The sequence below is a fragment of the Anser brachyrhynchus genome (assembly GCF_964034855.1).
Source record: "Anser brachyrhynchus genome assembly, chromosome: 1".
Classification (NCBI taxonomy): Eukaryota; Metazoa; Chordata; class Aves; order Anseriformes; family Anatidae; genus Anser; species Anser brachyrhynchus.
This window is the reverse complement of record NC_137694.1, coordinates 32381732-32391547: the sequence shown is the minus strand read 5'-3', so window position 1 is coordinate 32391547 and position 9816 is coordinate 32381732. Positions and strand designations below refer to the sequence as shown.

The following is a 9816-nucleotide window of genomic DNA, read 5'->3' as shown; positions in this document are numbered from 1 at the left end:
GATCCTTTAAATTGTAGGCTTGGCAGGCTGGCTGATATTTTGAATTTGCTTATCTTTTAACACAGAACAAGGCCAAAAGTGATTTATACTCACAACTACATTTTTTTCTGCTTGTCTTAATCCAGGAAATGAAAACCGTGACCAGAAGTGTATTCCCCTTGTCTAAACACTGGCATGCTGGTGTTTAGAAGAAAGGGCTCCACCATGATTCTTCCCAACTGCCTGCAGAGTGAAATGAGAGCTTCAGCCAGGGAGAAAAATGAGCTTGTTCCTGGGTGAAAATGCAGCACAGAGTCAGGCAGAGCTTTTTTTTTTTTTTTTTTTTTTTGGGGGGGGGGTGGAGGGGGGAAGGATGAAGAGGAGGGGAGATATGGGGGACTGTTTGTTTTCCAGCTCTACCAGACACTAAACTTGGCAGAACCCCGACAAGGCGCTACAAAGTACCCTTCTGGCTGGTGCTGTAAGTTAACAAGAGAAACATTTGATAGATGCCTACTGGCAAGCTAATTAGAGGAGAAGTGATTTGCTGGATTGCAGGAAAAACAAAGGAAGGAGAGGAAAATGTTCAGGCAGATCATTTAAGGTCCTCATCCTGGGAGAGAGGGAGTAACTGGTTTCATTTCCCAGAGGCTAATCCTGCTCTAATTGACTTATTATTAGACTCCAAAGGAAAACAATCCTTGTGGCCATGACAACATACCCAGGGAATGCGTGACTGGCTGCTCTGGGGAAGACACATGGGGAGACAATAGGTTGCAGTGTATGAAGTGGCACAGGATCACATTTGTCATGTGCAGATCTAGGAGGCATATTAGCCCTAACTGGGCATACTGGTTAGCGTTACACTGTGGAAGGGGAATATTAAAGACAACCGTGTGATTCATTTTGGCTCATTTGTCTTCCATGAGAAAATGCACAACCTCTTTCTACACACAGACCAGACAACCAGGGATCACACGTTACAAAAACAGACAATGTGGTAGCTGTAAGTTACTTGTGAACTACAAAAAATAAATTACATATTTATAAACCAAACTCAGGACAGCAAGATCCTGGTACTGTGAGAGGTGCTCCTACGGACGTGGTACTGTAGAGCTTTAAGAACAAAGATGCATCAAAATACACTGAGTCTGGGAGCTGAGCAAAGGCTTAAAAGATTTGCATTTTTCAAATTGGGAAAATCTGGTGTGCTTTCCATTAGCACTTTGAAAATTATTTTGAGTCACTAGTTTGCATAATTCAAATACATAGCTATAAAATACATAGTTCAAATTTGTGCTAAATTGCACTGAGGAAGCTATGCTCAGTTTTGATCATTATGTTTGACATGGACTCTTTGGTATTAGAAATGCACTGAAGATATACTATTACTAAAATAAGAACTATTACAAAATGCCTAAGGGATACAATTCATTATCCAGATAAACTTTCAAATAAGCAGACATAGCTTAGCTTTAGCATGCTAAATTACAATAAAATTCTTGTGGAATTACATATTTCTGCCGTAACAGGCCAGATGATCTCATCTCATGCATGTTATTGCTATGAACACCAAAGTTCTTCAAGGAAGCTCAGAAGATACAGTGATGTTCAGGTATAGTCAGATAATATAAGTATCCTGTAAATTAAAGAAATCAAACACAGAAGAAGAAAATCCATAAAAAAATATATATCTTCCACCTCTCAGAAAAACTTTAAGATGTATTTTCATTCCCAAAATTAGTGGAAATGCTATCAAGGACTTGAAAGGAACAAGCAAGTTTTGAAAAGATCTCATTAAGTATTCGATTCATGAGTGTGGTATGGCAAGAAAGGTGTAAAAAACTGGTAACTTCTGTTGAACCAGGTTTTCTGAGATTTTGGGCCAGGCTTTTTGGGTAAGGTTTTTATTTCATTGTTTCCAAGAGGAAACTGGTAAAAAGAATAGCTTAAAATTAGGAGACCAGAAGTATTTTATGTTGCTGGAGTACATGTATGTCCAGGCAATGTGCATCGCTAAGTAAACCAAAAGCTCATCGTAAAACAAATAGCCAAGGCATGCCACTCATTGCCTGCCACTGATGTTTGCAGCTTCACCTGGGATACAGCTATAGGGAGACAAAAAATTAGAAATTCCTCTCCGAATTCAGCCCATTGCAAACAGAAAAGAGACATGTCACCCAGACGAGTGCAGGGGCTCATTTTGCTCCACTGCTTTGTTGTGGGAGTACTTTTGCAGACACCTGGGGCTATGCTTGGTGCCTGGGTCAAATGTTCGACCTGCAGTTTGTCAGGGAGGGTGCACAACTCAAACCTTCCCTGGTTTTTTGTCCTACAGATAAAGACATACATCTGCATGTTTTGATAAAGCAACCCAAAGTGAGAAAATTAAGAATTTCTAAAAAATCCTTCAATGCTTTAGCCTTACTACAGATTTCTTCATGTGGAAGAACCAGCTGCTGTACCATACTGTAAAGCAAAATAAATAAATGGATAAATAATAAATACAGGTGGTAGTGGCAGTGAAAAAGCTCAAGGAGAAATTGGTGCATTTCTCATTTATTAGGACATTTCCTTGATTTTAAGCATAATTTATTCTATTTCAGTTGCGTGGTTTCTGCACATTTCCGTTGAAACATCTGTAATTCTGGCACAGATCAGAGACAATACAGTGAAGTCTCATCTGGGAACAGTATCCTAGGAAAGTGAAAATACCCCAAAGCTGTACAGAAAATAAAAATAATAAGTTAGCATTTGAAGGCTTGAATGAAAAAGCAGACTAGATCAGAGGCAGGTGGATTTCATCACCCAGTGACTTAGGCGACATTAACAAGGAGGCTGGTATCAGCCCACCCTGCGCACAGGCAGGGCTGGGAGAGCCATCCTTGCTCCAGGCTCTGGGACTCATCAAACCTGGTTTCTGATGGATTTGTTGTTCATGGCTGACTACCTTTTTAACTCAATTTTAATAAGAGGCATGAAGCTCTCCTCTGTGGAATCCACCTTGGAGAGAGAAACTGTGACTGAGGAGTCAATTGTTTGGAGGCTAATGAGGCAAAGTCCTGAAACGTTCTTTCTACAGAACCCTCTACGGGCACCCTAAGGTCTGACTCCAAGAGCAGAGGCTGACCTCCACCCAGGCACCCATTCCCACAAACCTGGTAGGAACTGAGAATCTTTTAAAACTTCATCAGCTCATGTGAGACAAAGCAACGAGTGCAAGGAGAGCCTCCAGGACAGATGCACAGAAGGCATGATCTCAGCAACCTTGCTGCTGGGGAAACACACTAAAGCTCATAAAATTTTAGGTTGAAAATTTTATGGAACAACCTACAGTTTTAGCCAGAATTTATGTATTTGCACCTATTTTGTTTACAAGCTATGGGTTTCTGCAGGTGAATTATGTGCTATATGGGCTTTCTGTTCAAGGTGCCGCCAGAGGGGAAGTCCACTACTCTAGGGCAAACAACTTGACCCACCTTGTCCATAACATTCTCTCTGCGAGTCAAAGACTACATATGAACTTGCTACTAAAAGAGAGAGTAACATATATGAATACCTTTTTTATGAAGTAGATGTGTGCACCATGGTTGCCATTTGGGCCCACAAAGAGCTATAGGATCATTCACTTCCCAGTGGAGGACTTCAACACAAACAAAATGCACAGTCATTCCTTGGTCATTTGACTAAATCCTGGGGTTCAGCAAAGGCTTGACAATGAACAAAGACTACATCTACCATGTCCTGTATGGCACAGGGTGGGATCTCAAATGGCAGCAAGCTGGCAGGTCTGTGTGGTACAGTGCTGTGCCCTACAGAGGTGCTCGCTAAGGTCCCGAAGCAGCATGACCACATCAGCATAGCATCCTGCCTGGCCTAATTAAAGAAATGGAGCTAATTAGGCCAGGCACTGTGCCATATTGATTAGACGGTATAGACACAGTCCTAGTATCTAGACATGTTAGCAAGATGGTATGGCCCTTGGCTTGCATGTTTCCCAGTTAAATCAGAGCCTTTCTTCTCTGTAACTGTCAGCTTGGCACTGCTTACAAGCACTGGCTTCACATGGGCTTTAATGCTGCATTGTGTTTTGTTTTTCTTTAATACTACCCAGAACTCAACAGTCATCTCCCTGTTTTGCAGGCACAGTTCCTGAAATAAGATTAGCTTTGTCTCAAGGGGTCACTTTCCAGCCAGCAAACCAAAAGCTTTGCAGGAAAATGGAGACGAGACAGAGAGACAAAAAATCAGGTTGCATTGCAGAATTTCAATTGAAGATGAAAACTTTTCAGGGCTCTTTATGAGGAAATGAATAAACCCACAGTTCAGGATTTTTGTGTTCAAAGAGCCCTCCATATTCATCTGACTGCAAGGAGCTGGAGGTTTCCCTGCATGCTTAGCCAGGGGCTGCCTGTCCCTGGGACTGCAGTCACACAGTGCTCAGACACGGCTTTGCTGAGCTGCGGGCTGGTTGTTCTTTCTAATTTAGTGAAGATCTTGCTAAAACAAATTAGTGAAGGGATAAATAAGTAAATAAAACCCCCCATCAACACTCACACAACAAAACGTGGACATACAGACCATAGCACGGACCCATTTCCCCATAAATCCTATCTTTGTGAGGTTGTTCATCTTACCATACAGCACCCTGACAGCAGCCCTGCTTGTTTTGCAAAATTCCTTAAGATGACAGTAAAGCTACAGTAACAGCAGATGAATTCATCCTCCTAAAGAATAAAAAAACAAAAACAACAACAACAAAAAAACCACAAACCCTGCTAATTCTTTTTTTGTGGCCTTCGCTTGCCATTTTGATGCTCATCATCTAGGAAATTTCAAAAGGATTGACATATATTTTTTTCTAAATTATTCTAGAGGGGCTCTGAGATTCTTAATATTTATGGGTCTGACTATCTGGGAAATCAGACTTCATATCACCATTTTGAAGATCCTGTTTCGAGGAAAAGTGAATCCCAAGGTTCAAGCAGGGCTGAGAAAAAAGAGAATGTTTTATTAGCTATGATCTCTCTGATCAAAGCAATACCAAAAGCATTTCTCTGTCTGCAGATAAAACAATGAAGAATGTGGAGTAGGCAGAAAACCTAATGCCTGTGCTATGGTACATATGTCTGTACTTCTGAATCCCCTCCCCACCAAAAAAAGAACAGCACAGCCTTTCAGCCTGCAAACATGTGCACAGATCTCCTTTTATCAGGCTGTGAACATCTCTATTTTATTCCATTTCAATCTGTAAATAAATGCAAATTGATGGATTAAGTAAAATGACTTTATTCTGCTTTCCTTCCATGGCAAAGGTGGCCGAGCTGTTTTACTTGAGAGCAGACAAGAGGGGGCACTCATGCATTTCCTACATTACAGCTTTTGACTTGTGCTAGTTAGTTGGTAGGAAATGTATCTGAGGCAGACATCTGAGTTGTTGAAAAAGGTTGCAGGAAAAATACTGAATTCATACAATGGCATTAAGAAGCAGAAAAATTGCCAGACAGGGAAAATAGAAAAACGGAGGCAAGAAGGTGTCCTGGTGCACCAGGCTGAGAGGTTTGATCCTGCAAATCTGCTTATGAGGGAAGAAAAAGTGTTGTAGGAACAGAGGTAGAAGCAAACTCACATGGGGGCAAAAAAAAAAGAGCTGGATCATAAGTGTACTCCACAGCAGTAAGCTAAACTTGGCCTCAGGCCCCTTGCAAGCTTTTAAATTTTCAGGATAATGAAAAAGGGCTGAATAGGGTCTGAGAACAGCTGAAAGAGATACAGCCTGAAGGGTAGTCCTCATTTTACTAATGAAACAGTTTGGGCTGCCTACAAAGGGTCACTCAGGAAAGCTAAATAAATCAATCAGCTAAAGGTGTGAAGTCAATTTATATAAGCTATAGCATATTAAAACTCTGTGTGAATAGTCTCATTCAGGGTAAATAGCCCTAGATTACTACAGTTTAAATTTCTAGATTAACAGAAACAAAATATGTTTTGATAGCGAAGTAAAACAAGATGGAGGGAGAACAAACATCCAGTTAGTAAATTAGTCCTACATCCATGGCCTGTCTTTGTTTTTAGCAGCAGAAAACCCAAAGCTTCTTAGATGGGAAAATAAAGTTTAGCGTGCTTTCTATAATCTTAGGTGCAAAAGGCTGTGAGTAGCAAAAACCGTGATAGTGCACCCATCTACAAACCTGGCTGTGCCACCACGAGTCCCTGTGCTGCCCAGCTTTCTCCGTGAGCCTGGCTGGAACTGAAGCGCATTCCTAGCGCGTACAGCAGTCAATTAACTATTATGTAACTTCTAACTACAGAATGGTAACTAAATTACTGGCGAGTGATATTACCAGAAACATGACTTCATAGTTCTTTTATTAAACGCTATATTCACTTGCTCAGTTAAATGAAATATCAGTCGATCAAAATCTCTGCCTTGCTTGGTAAGATTCCCATCTCTTTCCTTAGCTTTTCATCAGGCTCTGCTCAACTTTATCTTTTTGCACTGGTAAAGTAAATCAAGCCTTTGTTTTTTCTGTCTATTGTAGGCTTCCCTCGTTACTCTTTTCCTCACCCCAGGCTCTTCATGCCATTTACTCTGCTGTATGAATGAAGAATTCCTCATGCTACAACTAAATGAAGCAAAGCAAAAATAAGGTAATGGGCTGAGGTCAGTATGTGTTTGTGGACATTTGTTTGTGAAGCACTCCTTCTTCGCAGGGAAACCTGAACTGTAAACAACTTCTGCAAATCAGCAGTCTCCCACCACAACTTTTATAGAGGTGTTTATTAAAACCAAGGTTGGGATTCTGTAAGCAAGTGAGCTTCACTGCTCACTTAGTGACTTGCAGGTAAATCGCTACCTGAGGATGAAATTAAATTAGACAGGGAAAGATTGTACAGCTTAGATATGGTGGCGTAACAGAATTTTTGAAATTAATAGCTGTTTGTGAAGGGATTTTTCACTGAACTACTGTATTGTTGAAAATGAAGTCCACCGCAGACTTTTTCTCTAGAACATCCTAGCTGCAAATGTGTTACCTTCCTCAAGGGTCACATTTTCCTTTTGGAAAGAGGAAAATATCAGGATTGCTTTAGAAAATTTCTGACCTGTTTTAACAAGATAGGTTTGGAAATTTAACTCTAAATTGATTATTTCTCTTTTTCCACTATTCTTAATTGAGATTCCACAGGAATGTGAAAATGGGAGGAGTAATCCAATGAGAAAATGAAAGCATTGCAGTAACACTAGTATGTCTATGGCATTCACTTAAAAAAAAAAAAAAGATAAACTTCATGCTTGGGAAGAAAAGGCAGGCTGAAATCTGAAATTAGATACTTAAAAGTTACAGACTCCAAATGTAGCTTAAGAGGTTGCAGAACCTCAAGCTGCATGATCCTATCCCCAGCTAAAGGGGATGTTTATTCTCTGTATATGACATTATCTGGGTAAGGCTGATTAGATACCCTGCATAAAACTAAGATATTTCTAAAATCATTTAAAGAAACCACAACCAGTATATAAAATGAGAATCTTATGATGGTTCTACGTAGCTCTTTTGAGCAATCTAAGAGGAAACCTGTTGTTTTTCCTCAATTCAACCTTCTATCCGCAATAAACTGGTAGAAGTATTATGCAATACACATAATTTATACAGTAGAGTACAACTGGTTTGAGTCCTGTAGGCTCTGTCATGCAACATAATCAATAATTCGGTGATTTCTCCACCTTTTAACAGTTCTGTGCTATCTTTGTTTTTATCGTTGTAAACTCCCATTGCCCTGAAAGGACAGAGTAAATAACTGCAGAATCATTGTTTCCTTTGCTACAGGGAAACAGTATTTGAAATTTATTGGTGAAAATTCTTCAGGTATTTTAGCAGTGCACTTACTTCTAGATTCAGAGAAAATTTGCTCAATTCAGGAGCCAAATGGTTTCCAAACCATCTTCTTAAAGTCTGGGAAGAAATCTTGAAAAGCCTTTATGGGGTGACTCCTATCTCACCTGTAAAAGAGCCCAAAACCAAGGCCACGCCATATTAAACAATCAGAAGTCTCTCTCTGGTGGAGAGAAATGACATTTACTGAGACTTGTCTAAGGGATGCAGTTAAAAATGACCAAACCAGAAGTTTTAATTCTGAAAACTTTAGGCTGAAATGAGTTTTTTAAATCTCTATAATGTTACATGTAGGAAATCAACAAAATAACTACATCTAATTATTTACTTTAGGGACATTTGGTTGCCATTTAAAGCAGAAAGAGTTTAGAAATGCTCATAATCTATGGAAAGGATTCATCTAGGATTTTATATGTCTGTTCTCAAGCAATCAGCTCTTTAAAGTCCTCTCCAACACTTCAAGAGACTTTCTTTTCTCATCCCCAAAACACATCTTTCTTCAGCCGCTGTCCCTTTAGTGTCTTCAAAGCACCACTCTCTCCTTTTCTAACTCCGTAACACTCAAGTTATGTTCTCACTGTCCCAAAAATCTGGTTTGCCCAGAATCCATCAGTATATGCTTGAAAAGCTACTAGAAGCACAGACAGAGCATAGTATTCACCAGCCACCAAAAGACAGCCTCCCTCAGGAGATGAGAAAGGAGACGCCTCTTCTATCTAGGAAGGTTTGTAAGCTAAATTTCTGAAAACACACTCGCAACCCACTTGGTGAAAGAACCACAGAGACCTATTCCTGCAAGGTATTGTGAGTGACCCATTTTCAGGCAGAGCTTAGCATTACTCAACCCCTTCCAGCATCAGGCTATGTAACAGCCTCCTTAGAGCTTAAATGTACTCCCACGCATTTTTATACTACCCTACAAATTAGACACATTTCAAGAAATTAAATGGATGGGGGAGGGGGAGGAAACAATTAAGCTCCTGAGAAAAAGACAAATGCCTCTAATACAGAGAAATTTATGCATACATTTGTTCATTAACAGCAAAAGGAAATTTCTAATACTGCGCACAATGTTTTAAAAGCCATTGGGAAAGCAGACTCAGAAGGGTGAGGGCAAGATGTTCAGCCTCCTTAAGCAGCAGCTGAAATGGGCTCTAAATTAATCAGGATTCTTAGAAACTCTAATAAGAAGGGGCTGATGAGAAACAGCTGCACCCAATGCCTATAAAAACCTTCAAAAAGAAGGGAATTAAGTGATAATGTCAGTGGAAGAGAATATCATCACAGGATGGTCTCCTGCTGCTACAAAATGCCAGTGTAAAACCAAGTACTTTTCCAATGGGAGATAATTATGATGAGTCTCAGTCTTGTTTTCAGTTCCTGGACTTGATTTCCACTCTACGGTGTAGCGATACAGCTACCCTTTAGGAAAAATTTAAATTTTATCGAGCTCGTGATAAAGAGCATCCAATTCTAATGTTTATTGAAAATGGTATTCAAAACATCTATTCTGCCCCCACTGTAGACAGCTGTGTGAGAAGAAGTATGAATAACCAAAGCATGGCTTTGTAAAGGAGGGGAATATGAAACAATAATAAAATACATGCTCATCATTAATTGTTGAGGGTCTTCAGTATCATAGAGTCAATAAAGTTAGCTTACAGCCCACTTCCAAGTGTCCTCCAGAAAGGATGCAGCCCCAGAACACAGAGTTCCTAGTCTCCATGGATATGCAGTAGCTTTTTTCCCACAAACTTTGCAGGATTTGGGCAATGCCAACAGTCTTCAGCTACAAAATCTCCTTTATTAAGGGGAGAGTTGCAGCATTGACTCTACAGATTTAAGCATCCGGATGCTGAAGTCTGTGTTTTGCCTTCAAATGGGCTTTTGGTGACTGAAAGAAAATATTTTTGTGGGGGAGTTTTCAACTCGTTGTTTTCTCTGG

At 40.0% G+C, this 9816-nt stretch overlaps 1 long non-coding RNA gene across 4 annotated transcripts; it reads right to left on the bottom strand.

Moving 5' to 3' along the window:
* Nucleotides 1–840: 840 nt before the first annotated feature.
* LOC308185955 lies at nucleotides 841–9513 on the bottom strand. 4 transcript variants are annotated; one of them, XR_013943845.1, is made up of 4 exons: nucleotides 8898–9513; nucleotides 7866–7978; nucleotides 4617–4706; nucleotides 841–2701 (listed from the first exon to the last, which is right to left on the bottom strand). It is a non-coding gene; the product is annotated as an uncharacterized lncRNA (long non-coding RNA). The 4 variants fall into 4 exon arrangements; XR_013943846.1 differs by having other exon boundaries at nucleotides 8941–9513; XR_013943847.1 differs by lacking the exon at nucleotides 8898–9513 and adding an exon at nucleotides 8658–8868.
* Between the last annotated feature and the right edge of the window lie 303 nt (nucleotides 9514–9816).